The 12,153-nt window shown below is 45.1% G+C and overlaps 1 protein-coding gene across 2 annotated transcripts in view; it reads right to left on the bottom strand.

Annotated features, from left to right (window-relative positions):
• The window catches only part of LOC134927409 (xin actin-binding repeat-containing protein 1-like), a 559,013-nt gene that overhangs the window by 384,528 nt on the left and 162,332 nt on the right, over positions 1-12,153 (bottom strand). The window lies entirely within an intron of this gene.

Here is a 12,153-nt window from a genome sequence, read left to right on the forward strand (position 1 = left end):
ACACACAGGCTTTTTACATTTAGTATGAATTAACTGATTAATAATAACGAGGTTAAGTTGTTACACCAGTGTCTTTTTGATATGAGAGCACACTATACCTTCTGATGGAATAGAGTTTAATTTTTTGCTCCTTTCTCCTTAACCTGGTGGGTTAACATATTTGTATAGCATATATATGATCTCCGTACACACTTTAAAGCATTTCTTCAGACTATACTGAGTAGGATACATTCAATTTTTAAGTGTGGACATCAGGGTTAATCTGCTTTCAAATACCATGTGTATCATGGGAAGGTGAATCCAAAATCATTGACCTGTGCGGCAATTGAGACACACTGTAACATCATACAATATACAGTGTATCTTTGGTTGTTCTTCTGGGACTGCAAGACTTCTGCAGGGAACAATGTGAGAACCTGTATGAACGTGCCAATACACAATTGTTATTTGAGCACACAGATCAGTAGGTCACCGCCCTAACGGTCAAATTTAAAGTGTTTTGATGTGGGCTGCTGGCGGGCATATCGGAAATAACTTGATAGAAGGTTTACATGGTATAAAGCTTAATGTCACTAGTTACATCATCTGTTTATCCCCTTCATTATAAATCGTAAGACTACGTCTATTTAAGAACAGGTGCAATACAACTACTGCATGTCTCACAATACTGCCCTTTTAAAATAACTTCAAAAACTAAAAAACAAAAAAACTTCAGAATTCCCTGTATGTGACCAGGATAGAGAAAGAACCACTTGCTACCGGTCTCCTATACAAAAAGGATTAAAAGTACAGTAGGAACCATTGCATAAGGAAGAAGGAAACCCTTACAGTTAAATAAATTTGAGTGGATACAAATTATTAAAATATAATAGGAGTGTCGATATTAATAAGGGCGGGCTCTCACAGCCTAAAAAATACCCACTATGGGAATATAAAAAATTCTTTACCCGATTTAATCGCTAGGCATGATCTCATTGTGGCATCTTTTGCTGATTATATACAATTCACAAGTGATATTTTAATAAATACTTAATAAAAGTTATATTTTAAAGACAATATTATTTCCCTGTCCAGGTGTAAATACATCTAATATTAAAAGTGGTTAGTATAATTTATTATGATACAGGTTGAGTATCCCATATCCAAATATTCCGAAATACGGAATATTCTGAAATACAGACTTTTTTGAGTGAGAGTGATATAGTGAAACCTTTGTTTTTTGATGGCTCAATGTACACAAACTTTGTATAATACACAAAGTTATTAAAAATATTGTATTAAATGACCTTCAGGCTGTGTGTATAAGGAGTATATGAAACACAAATGCATTCTGTGCTTAGACTTAGGTCCCATCGCCATGATATCTCATTATGGCATGCAATTATTCCAAAATACGGAAAAATCCGATATCCAAAATACCTCTGGTCCCAAGCCTTTTGGATAAGGGTGTTAGGCGCCGGGGTCCGCTTGTCCGCGCGACCCGGCGCCTAGCAACTAGGGACGCCGTGCACGTACAGCCGCCGGCTCCCTAGCAACGCTAGACGCCGGGCGCGCTGAAGCCGCACGGACCCTAGCAACGGGGACGCCACTGGCGGACCGCGTTCCCCGTTGCTGGGTTTTAGGATTAATGCGTTCACCTGTTCTCTGGCCGTGCAGCAAGGCAGCTGCACGGCATTTAGTCCAATCAGCCTCTAAACAGCTGATTGGAGGACTCCCTGTTAAGTACACTCCCATGGCTTCTCACAGACGCCGGTAATAGCTTCCTGCATGCTGCCTTTGTTTGCTGAGAGTCTGTTTCCAGTCCTGCTGTATCCGGTCATTCCAGTCCTCAGAAGTCCTGTACTCGGGAGTTACCATCTCGTCCCTGGAGTCCTGACTGATCACCGTTTTATATCCAGTGGTGTTCGTGAGTTGCGGCTCTGCCGTGTGTTGCGGCTCAGCCGCTTTACCTTTTATATTTTGTGTTTGGAGCATTTGCGGAGGGTTCCGCTTCCACAAGTCCTCTCTGGTACTCGGCGGTGCCGGGTAGGAGAATTGGACAAGTGGATATTTTGGTTGTCCTTTTCCTTGGCGGTTTCTTCGCACATATTATAGTTTTGAGTTTGCTTAGCCCCTGGCCTGGTTGTTTAGTTAGAGGGCCTCTTGTTATCACCCTGTCTCGGGTTTCCCTTTGTCTCTCATTAAGACCGGGGGGCATCGAAGTTGGGCAGACATAATCCGCCCTTCAAACGCGGCTGCCAAGGGCTCAAGAAACCATAGTCTCGCAGGGGATTTCTGACAACACGGGTGAGACAACAGAGTTAGGGCGCCAGGGGCTATTTTCCTGTCCTGCTCCCTTCCCCAGCATTCCGTTCCAGTGCTCCGGTCCTTGCCATAAGATCTCCTCTGACCAGAGTGCTGGAATCATAACATTATTACCGGCCATACCAAAACTTAAAATTAAACAGGGTTTAATTTTTTCCCATTCAGTTGAGAGTTTATCGGCCTCATGAATCCAACAGGTTTAGGGCCAAATCCTGGTCAGCTCTTAGTCAGCCAGATTCAAGATCTTACTCAGATGGTTCAGGATCTTTCTCTTTGGGTGAGGTCGCAGGAAGATCTTTTGCGAGCTTCCCCAAGGGTAGTCCCTGAACCAAAGATGCATTTGCCTGACCGTTTTTCTGGTGATAGAAAAGAGTTTTTTAATTTTAAAGAATCCTGTAAACTTTATTTTCGTTTAAGACCGACTTCCTCGGGTACTGAATCTCAGCGGGTCGGGATTATTATTTCTTTGCTCCAGGGGGATCCTCAGACCTGGGCATTTGGTTTAAGAGCAGAGGATCCGGCATTGTTGTCAGTTGACGCTTTTTTTGAGTCTTTAGGGCTCTTGTATGATGACCCTGATAGAGAGGCGTCCGCTGAAAGTCAGTTGCGCGCTCTCAGACAGGGTAGAAATCCTGCGGAGGTTTATTGTACGGAGTTTCGCCGTTGGTCGAACGACTGTGGCTGGAATGACCCAGCCCTGCGCAGTCAGTTTCGCCTCGGCTTATCAGAGTCTCTAAAAGACAGTCTCCTTCAGTACCCCGCTCCTGAGACTCTCGATAAACTCATGGAGCTTTCTATTAAGATTGATCGTCGTCTCAGAGAGCGGAGGGCTGAAAAAGGAGCACCTGTAAGGTCAACTCCGTGTGTATATTCCATTCCTGAAGACGTAGAGGAGCCCATGCAGATGGGTCTCTCCCGGCTGTCTCCTGAAGAAAGAGCCAGAAGGCAAAATTCTGGTCTTTATCTGTACTGTGGGGGTAAGGGACATTTTGCTTGTAATTGTCCGAACAAGTCGGGAAACGCTTTGACCAGGTGAATTGTGAGGGGGTTCACCTAGGTCTGCAGCTTATCTCCTCAAATAACTCCCTTTTAGTCCCAGTTAAAGTTTCCTTTGGCAGCCTCAGTTCTTCGGTTTCGGCTTTTGTTGACAGTGGAGCTGCAGGAAACTTTATGGATTTAACTTGGGCTAAGGCCTTAGGCATTCCTCAGTTACCTTTGGGTAGGTGTGTCACCATGCATGGCTTAGATGGGAGTCCGCTGTCTAATGGGATTATTTCTCTCCGTACACCCCCTGTACTACTTACAGTAGGAGCTCTACATTCCGAGAAAATCGAGTTCTTTCTTACACATTGCCCAGCAGTTCCAGTTGTTCTGGGTCACCCTTGGCTGGCCTTTCATAATCCCACCATTGATTGGCGGTCGGGGGAGATTTCACAATGGGGTACTTTTTGTGATAAGGAATGTATGACGTTTCCAGTCAGAGTAGCAGCTATCATTCCAGAACCCATTCCGGTGGAATACCAGGAGTTTGCTGATGTTTTCTCCAAAGGCAATGCGGACATTCTGCCTCCCCATCGGCCTTATGATTGTGCTATTGAGTTAATTCCTGGTGCCGCATTGCCAAAGGGAAGATTATATGCATTATCCGGGCCAGAAACTGCGGCTATGAATGATTATGTAAAGGAGAGCCTTGAGAAAGGATTTATTAGACCATCAAAATCTCCTTTAAGTGCAGGCTTCTTCTTTGTGGAGAAAAAGGATGGCTCGCTTAGACCTTGCATTGATTTTAGAGCCCTGAATAAGATCTCAGTTAAAAACACCTATCCTTTGCCGTTGATTTCTGTACTCTTTGATCAGTTACGTTCTGCTGTGATTTTTTCTAAAATTTACCTTAGAGGAGTGTACAACCTCATCCAAATTAAATCTGGAGATGAGTGGAAAACGGCCTTCAGTACTCAGTCGGGTCACTACGAGTACCTGGTGATGCCGTTCGGCTTGTCTAATGCTCCAGCAGTTTTTCAAGACCTCATTAACGATGTGCTCCGTGACTTCCTAGTGAAATTCGTGGTCGTTTACTTAGACGACATCCTGATTTATTCTGAATCAATGGAACAACATGTTACCCAGGTGCGTCTGGTTCTTCAAAAGTTACGTGAGAATCATTTATATGCCAAGCTGGAGAAGTGTGAGTTTCATGTCACGGAAGTATCTTTTTTAGGGTACATTATTTCCCCTCGGGGATTTTCCATGGAACCAAAGAAGCTCCAGGCCATCCTTAGTTGGGCGCAACCCACCAATTTAAAAGCAATTCAGCGCTTTTTAGGGTTTGCGAATTATTATAGGAGGTTCATTCATTCTTTTTCTGACCTGGTTGCTCCCATTGTAGCTCTGACAAAGAAAGGAGCGGATCCTACCAACTGGTCGCGTGAAGCTGAGTTGTCCTTCCGGGCCTTGAAACAAGCCTTTGTCTCGGCTCCAGTCCTCAGACATCCCAATCCGGAATTGCCCTTTGTTGTGGAGGTTGATGCCTCGGAGGTTGGAGTGGGGGCTATCCTTTCTCAAAAGGATCCGGAGTCTCTGGAGTTACATCCTTGTGCCTTTATGTCCAGGAAATTCTCCTCCGCTGAATCCAACTATGACGTTGGTAATCGGGAGTTACTGGCGGTAAAGTGGGCTTTCGAGGAGTGGAGGCATTGGCTGGAGGGAGCAAAACATACTATTTCAGTATTGACTGATCATAAAAACCTGCAATACATCGAATCGGCTAAACGGCTTAATGCCCGGCAGGCACGTTGGGCTTTATTTTTTACTCGTTTCAAATTTATAATCACTTTCAGGCCTGGTTCCAAGAATACTAAGGCTGATGCCCTGTCACGCAGCTTTCTTCCGGTTCACAATAACAGTCCTGTTACTCCCATACTTCCATCTTCGGTCATCTGGGCAGGCCTCACACAAGATTTATTTACCCAGTTAAAACAGCTTCAACACCAAGCTCCTGGAAATACTCCTGCTGGTCGTCTTTACGTCCCTGAGTTTTTGAGAGCTACTGTTTTAACGGAATTCCATGATAACAAAGTTTCCGGGCATCCGGGAATCTCTAAGACTTTGGAGTTAGTCTCTCGCTCAGTATGGTGGCCTGGTCTTTCTAAAGACGTTAGGGAGTTTGTTTATTCATGTCAGGTTTGTGCACAGCATAAGGTTCCCCGTTCCTTGCCTATCGGGCAACTTATGCCCTTAAATGTTCCTCTCAGGCCATGGTCCCATATTTCCATGGATTTTGTGGTTGACCTTCCCCTTTCAGCCGGATTCCGAGTCATATGGGTGGTAGTGGAACGTTTTAGCAAGATGGCTCATTTTATTGCTCTCCCCCGATTGCCTTCTGCCCAAGGGTTGGCAGTTTTGTTTCTCCGCCATGTTTTCAGACTTCATGGGTTGCCTACTGATATAGTTTCTGATCGGGGTCCACAATTCATCGCACAATTCTGGAAATGTTTTTGTGCCTCATTAAAGATGAAATTGTTGTTAACATCCGGTTACCACCCACAATCCAACGGGCAAACCGAGCGAGTTAACCAATCATTGAAACAGTATTTGCGCTTGTATTCTGCCAAACTCCAGAATGATTGGTCCGAGTTTCTTCCGTTGGCGGAGTTTGCTTACAATAATTCTTGTCATTCCTCCACTAAAGAGTCTCCATTCTTTTCAGTTTTTGGTTTTCACCCCAGAGCTAATTCTTTTTTTCATCATTCCTCAGTCTCCTCGCTAACCTTAACCTCCCATCTCAGAGCCATTTGGAAAAAAGTGCACCTTGCTCTCAGAAAAGCGGCCTTTCGAGAGAAGAAATTTTCTGACAGGCTCCGACGTCCTTGCACTTTTAAGGTGGGAGATAGGGTATGGTTGTCGACTCGTAACATCAGGCTTCGACAATCCTCGGCTAGATTGGGACCCAAATTTATTGGGCCATTTCTTATTATTAAAAGAGTCAACCCAGTTGCCTTTCGGTTACGTTTACCAAGATCTCTCAGGATTGGAAATACGTTTCATTGTTCCCTGTTGAAACAATACGTTTCTTCCAGTAAATTTCCTCGGAGGATCTCTCAGGGTAGATCTCCGGTGGATGTACAGGGACAACAGGAGTTCTTGGTGGAGAAGGTTCTCGATTCCAAATTGTCCCGGGGCCGGATTTATTTTCTGGTTCACTGGAGAGGCTATGGTCCGGAGGAAAGGTCTTGGGTCCTGGATAAGGATCTTCATGCCCCGAGGCTCAAGAGGGCATTTTTTTGGGAATTTCCTCGGAAACCTGGCTTTAGGGGTTCCTTGACCCCTCCTCAAGGGGGGGGTACTGTTAGGCGCCGGGGTCCGCTTGTCCGCGCGACTCGGCGCCTAGCAACTAGGGACGCCGTGCACGTACAGCCGCCGGCTCCCTAGCAACGCTAGACGCCGGGCGCGCTGAAGCCGCACGGACCCTAGCAACGGGGACGCCACTGGCGGACCGCGTTCCCCATTGCTGGGTTTTAGGATTATTGCGTTTACCTGTTCTCTGGCCGTGCAGCAAGGCAGCTGCACGGCATTTAGTCCAATCAGCCTCTAAACAGCTGATTGGAGGACTCCCTGTTAAGTACACTCCCAGGGCTTCTCACAGACGCCGGTAATAGCTTCCTGCATGCTGCCTTTGTTTGCTGAGAGTCTGTTTCCAGTCCTGCTGTATCCGGTCATTCCAGTCCTCAGAAGTCCTGTACTCAGGAGTTACCATCTCGTCCCTGGAGTCCTGACTGATCACCGTTTTATATCCAGTGGTGTTCGTGAGTTGCGGCTCTGCCGTGTGTTGCGGCTCAGCCGCTTTACCTTTTATATTTTGTGTTTGGAGCATTTGCGGAGGGTTCCGCTTCCACAAGTCCTCTCTGGTACTCGGCGGTGCCGGGTAGGAGAATTGGACAAGTGGATATTTTGGTTGTCCTTTTCCTTGACGGTTTCTCTGCACATATTATAGTTTTGAGTTTGCTTAGCCCCTGGCCTGGTTGTTTAGTTAGAGGGCCTCTTGTTATCACCCTTTCTCGGGTTTCCCTTTGTCTCTCATTAAGACCGGGGGGCATCGAAGTTGGGCAGACATAATCCGCCCTTCAAACGCGGCTGCCAAGGGCTCAAGAAACCATAGTCTCGCAGGGGATTTTTGACAACACGGGTGAGACAACAGAGTTAGGGCGCCAGGGGCTATTTTCCTGTCCTGCTCCCTTCCCCAGCATTCCGTTCCAGTGCTCCGGTCCTTGCCATAAGATCTCCTCTGACCAGAGTGCTGGAATCATAACAAAGGGATACTCAACCTGTATTTAGATTACTTGGGTACATTTTATTTTTTCTAAAAGTGCTATATGCCTAGCATCTGTATGTTCTTAACCATGTTCACGTGTTTTTTTACGTGGATATGTGTGCTCTCGTTTTTCCCATGGTCCAAAAACATACTGGTATGTTAGATAACTTCTAACTGTAACTGGCCTTTTTAATTTAATGTTTATAAAACAATACTACTAGCCCCAAGCAATATAGCCAGACAAATAGTACTAATATCATATGTTATTGATCTAATGATTATGAAACTGTTGGTAAATATCTTGTTGGCACACAAAAAAAAATTATATCTATGAAGATCATAATCAAGTGGCAGAAGGAAATGTTTACATGTCTTTACATTAAGAATGTATATTTAGTGCAACTATATAGATACATGTGTTATTGAATATGGGACTTTGACTTATTACATGTGTCTCTTGGGATGAGGTTAACCATTAATTTCTCACTGTCAGTAAAGTGTCTCTCACTGCTTGAACCAGATGACAATGACGGACTTTGGGGAAATCCTAAAACACGTTGGGGAATTTGGACGCTTTCAGAAACGTTTGGTGTTTATACTTTGTTTCCTTAGTTTTTTCAATGCCTTCCACATGTTTGGGCAGGTGTTTATGGAAGTATCCGTGCCTCACCACTGCAATACCGACTGGATACTGGAGAAAGCCCCAAACCTTACTGAGGACGTGCAGCTGAATTTAACCATCCCACGTAATTCACATGGGTCGTATGAGCAATGCCTGATGTACAGTCCAGAGGATTGGGACATTGAATCAATTGAAAGATACGGACTGAACAGCACAAATGTCTGCCAGAAAGGATGGGTGTATGATATGTCACAGCATAAGCCAACACTGGTCACCGAGGTCTGTAAATATTTGTCCACTAAAATGCTTAATCATGTATAATTTAGAACCTGCACTGATAATATAACATGATACTATATGGGTTCAGTAAACCCTTAAAAGTTATATACAGCACTTACTGAACAAGGGCTGGTGCAACAATTAGGGCCACTCATTAGATCGCCTTCAGCGCCAAAGTTTAGAAACAGCTTTTTTTTCCTAGTGCCCCCACACCCTATGTATTTAAGTTAAGCACCCTCTTCCTCATTGGTTGATAGAGTGATAAAATATTTTAACAAATTACAGTTAGAGCCGGTTGCCAGCTTCCTCCCAGTGAAGTTGCTAGTTTTATCCTCCAACAGTCAGTGATCGGCCGCGTGTTGCTTTGCTGTGACATCATGACACTGTGCCTCACTCCCAGCCTAGCACACAGCAGGTGAATCATAGCACTAAGGGGTCTATTTACTAAGCCTTGGATGAAGATAAAGTGGACAGAGATAATGGGGCAGATGTATTAAGCCTAGAGAAGGCATAAAGAAGTGATTTAACAGTGATAAGTACAAGGTGATAGCGCACCAGCCAATCAGCTCATAACTGACAATTTACATACTGGAGCTGATTGGCTGGTGCGTTATCACCTTGCACTTATCACCCCTTTATCACTTCTTTATGCCTTCTTCAGGCTTAATACATCTGTACCAGTCCATCAGCTCCTAACTGTCATTTTTCACACCCAGCCTGTGACATGACAGTTTGGAGCTGATTGGTTGGTACTTTATCTCGGTCCACTTTATCTCCATCCAAGGCTTTGTAAATAGACCCCTAATTCCTTTATTGTGCAACATGTAACAAGCAAGGGGGATTCCAGTAGTAGTCTTAGACCAACTGCTGAAACATCATTATATTATTAACGGGCTAGAAAAGTCTGGAGTTGTACCTATGGGACTGGCTCACATGGGTATTGCTGGGATCCGTTTCCAGTCCATGTATTCCAGGACAATATTTAGAGGCACCCGGTTCTCTGTACCTGCATCAGGGATGCCAACTGTGTGTGCTGGAGTAGGTGCTGAAAGTCGGGTGCCTCTAAACACTGTCCTGGTATACACGGTCTGGCAGCCTATCCCACCAATACCCCAGGAGCCGGTCCGATTCCGATTATATTCTTCACAAAATAGCAGGTTTTGAAAAATAAATCTGGCTTCAGATATGGACATAACTTTCACAAACAGACTAGTGGAGATTTGAATCAATGCTAATTTAAAGCCACATGTTTTCTAATACCTTATGATTAAATGGGTTGCGGTTATGTTACCGGCAGTCGGATTCCCGGCAGTCAAGATCCCGACGCCGGAATCCTAACTGCTTAACATGCCGATACGTGGGATACCGATGTACAGGCTCTATTCCCACTCGTGGTTGTCCACGACACCCACCAGTGGGAATAGAAAGGGGCTCCGTTGCGCTCGCCACCCTGGCGGCATTCCGGAGGTAGGGATTCCAGTGCCGGTATGCTGAGCGCCGGGATCCCTACCGCAGATCACGCCTACCCAACCCCAAATGAGCACTATCACTTTTGTAAGTACTCAGCTTGATAGTAAATTTAGTAGATAGCAAATTATACTCTCCAAACACCTAGTTTTCCTTTTGTCTTTCCTCCCTAATTATGTACTCATCAATCATTGACTGTCCCTAATCACAGACATAAATATGTACCTATTAATGATTGACAGTCCCTAATCACCGAATGTATGCCACCTATCTATAATCTTCTCTTCTCTCCCAACATTTACAGTATACAACTGCCTGCCTCCTCCCCATACTCCTGCCTGCATTGCTCACATAATTAATTATCACACAAATTATGGCAAGGAGCCTCATTCCGATGTTTTTTGATCTGGTCCTGCAACGTTGGTCACAGTCAGGACTGGATTAAGGGCCTCATGGGCCTGGGGATGAAGAAGCAGTGAGGTGAGGTCAATGCCATGTTGACCCCATACACTAAAAGCCACAATGTCTCCCTAAATATTTAAAAGTACAAAAATTGCATAATTTTGTGTGGAAATAGTAACGCAATTTTATCACTTATGATTTATGGGCAACTGTGTGGTCAGCTGGTGGCTTGTCATCATCACATTGTCATGATGATAGGCCTGTTTTTATGTGGAGCCCTGGAGACGTGGCTCCATCCACCCTAGTTAATACTGCCCTGGTCACAGTGCCACAAAAGCGAGCCACAGTCTGAATGACAAGCTGCTGGTGTTTGGGTGTGGTGACGGGGAGCGTCCCACAGAACATGACCATTTTCTAGGCATGCTGGACCAGTGGATGAGTCCTTGGACGCAGCTTCACTGGTCCCGGCAATATGATTTGGCGTGGACATCCTGAGTTACCTGAGGCGTACTTAGATATCTGATGTTCATGCAGTTGGTCTGATGCTGCATCTTCAGACACAGCAGTGGATCACAGAAGATCTCAGTGGTTGTCTTTGAACACATATGTCTCCTGCAGCTTTTGCATATTTTAGTACAGCCACTGCGTACAAAGACGAAGCGGCTGAAGATATAGCGTCCACCTCTGAATCAACCCCAAGGTGCATATATAATTGTACTTATAATGGGTTAGGAGGGGTCAGGTATGAATTGCCGACAGCAGCATCCCGACTGTCAAGGTTAGAATCCTAACGGATCATGGTAAATATTTTAATCTAATCCTAACCCACTCCTCCCGTAGCCTAACCCTAACTATCTCCTCCTGCAGCCTATCCCTAACCACCCCCAAGCCTAATCCAGCATAACCCGCCCCCTATTGCCTAACCTCAACCCCAGCATCCTCCCTTCGGGATCAGTTGGGATTCTGACCGTCGGGCTTCCGCTGCCGGTATTCTGACTGTCGGGATCTCGGCTGCCTGGTTCTAGACCGCATCCAGTTAGGAGAGGGCAGGCAGTAAATGTGGTGAAGTCAAGTCACTGCACTAGTCTTCGTCTTGTCGATGTAAGGATCATGCCTTGGACCCTTTATACCATTTATAATTAAAAAAATTCCTATGTATCTAATTATGGTGGCAGGTCACATTGCACTGCCCATATGAAGGTCTATTTTAATTCAGACTTATTGTATATGGTTACTTCTTTAATTATTGTTCACTTACACATTGGTGATTTCTATGTAAAAATGGGTATATTAGTTTTTATATGAGTGTGCTATGCACGGTCGAGTCCCATTATTATGACCGCCAGCTAATAGCCAGAGTAACCGCCGTGCGCAGCACGGACAGCAGCTAGAATTTTGCTAAACTCTCATTTTAGACACACGTGACATCTGATATCCCCGGGATCATTTTGATGGGGAACTGCTCCACTGTAGCGTGTAAATGAACCCTCACGCACCTTCGTAGCCGACGTTCACCTCTCACATCAGTGGGCTCCGCAGTTTCCTCGTGGGTTATTCGCAATGGTGCCATTTATCCAGTCACGATGCACCTTCACCACAGCAGCAAGCCAACAGTTTACAAACTGCGCTGTTTCAGAAATACTACCACCCTTGGCCCGAAAGCCGATAATCCTCTCTTTTTGCAACTCTGATAAATCACCCCTTTTACCCATAACAGCAATGAGGAATATGTATGCAGACGGCCAATCGCACACCTTATATACCCACCAAG

Source organism: Pseudophryne corroboree, chromosome 5 (genome assembly GCF_028390025.1).
Source record: "Pseudophryne corroboree isolate aPseCor3 chromosome 5, aPseCor3.hap2, whole genome shotgun sequence".
NCBI classification, from domain to species: Eukaryota; Metazoa; Chordata; class Amphibia; order Anura; family Myobatrachidae; genus Pseudophryne; species Pseudophryne corroboree.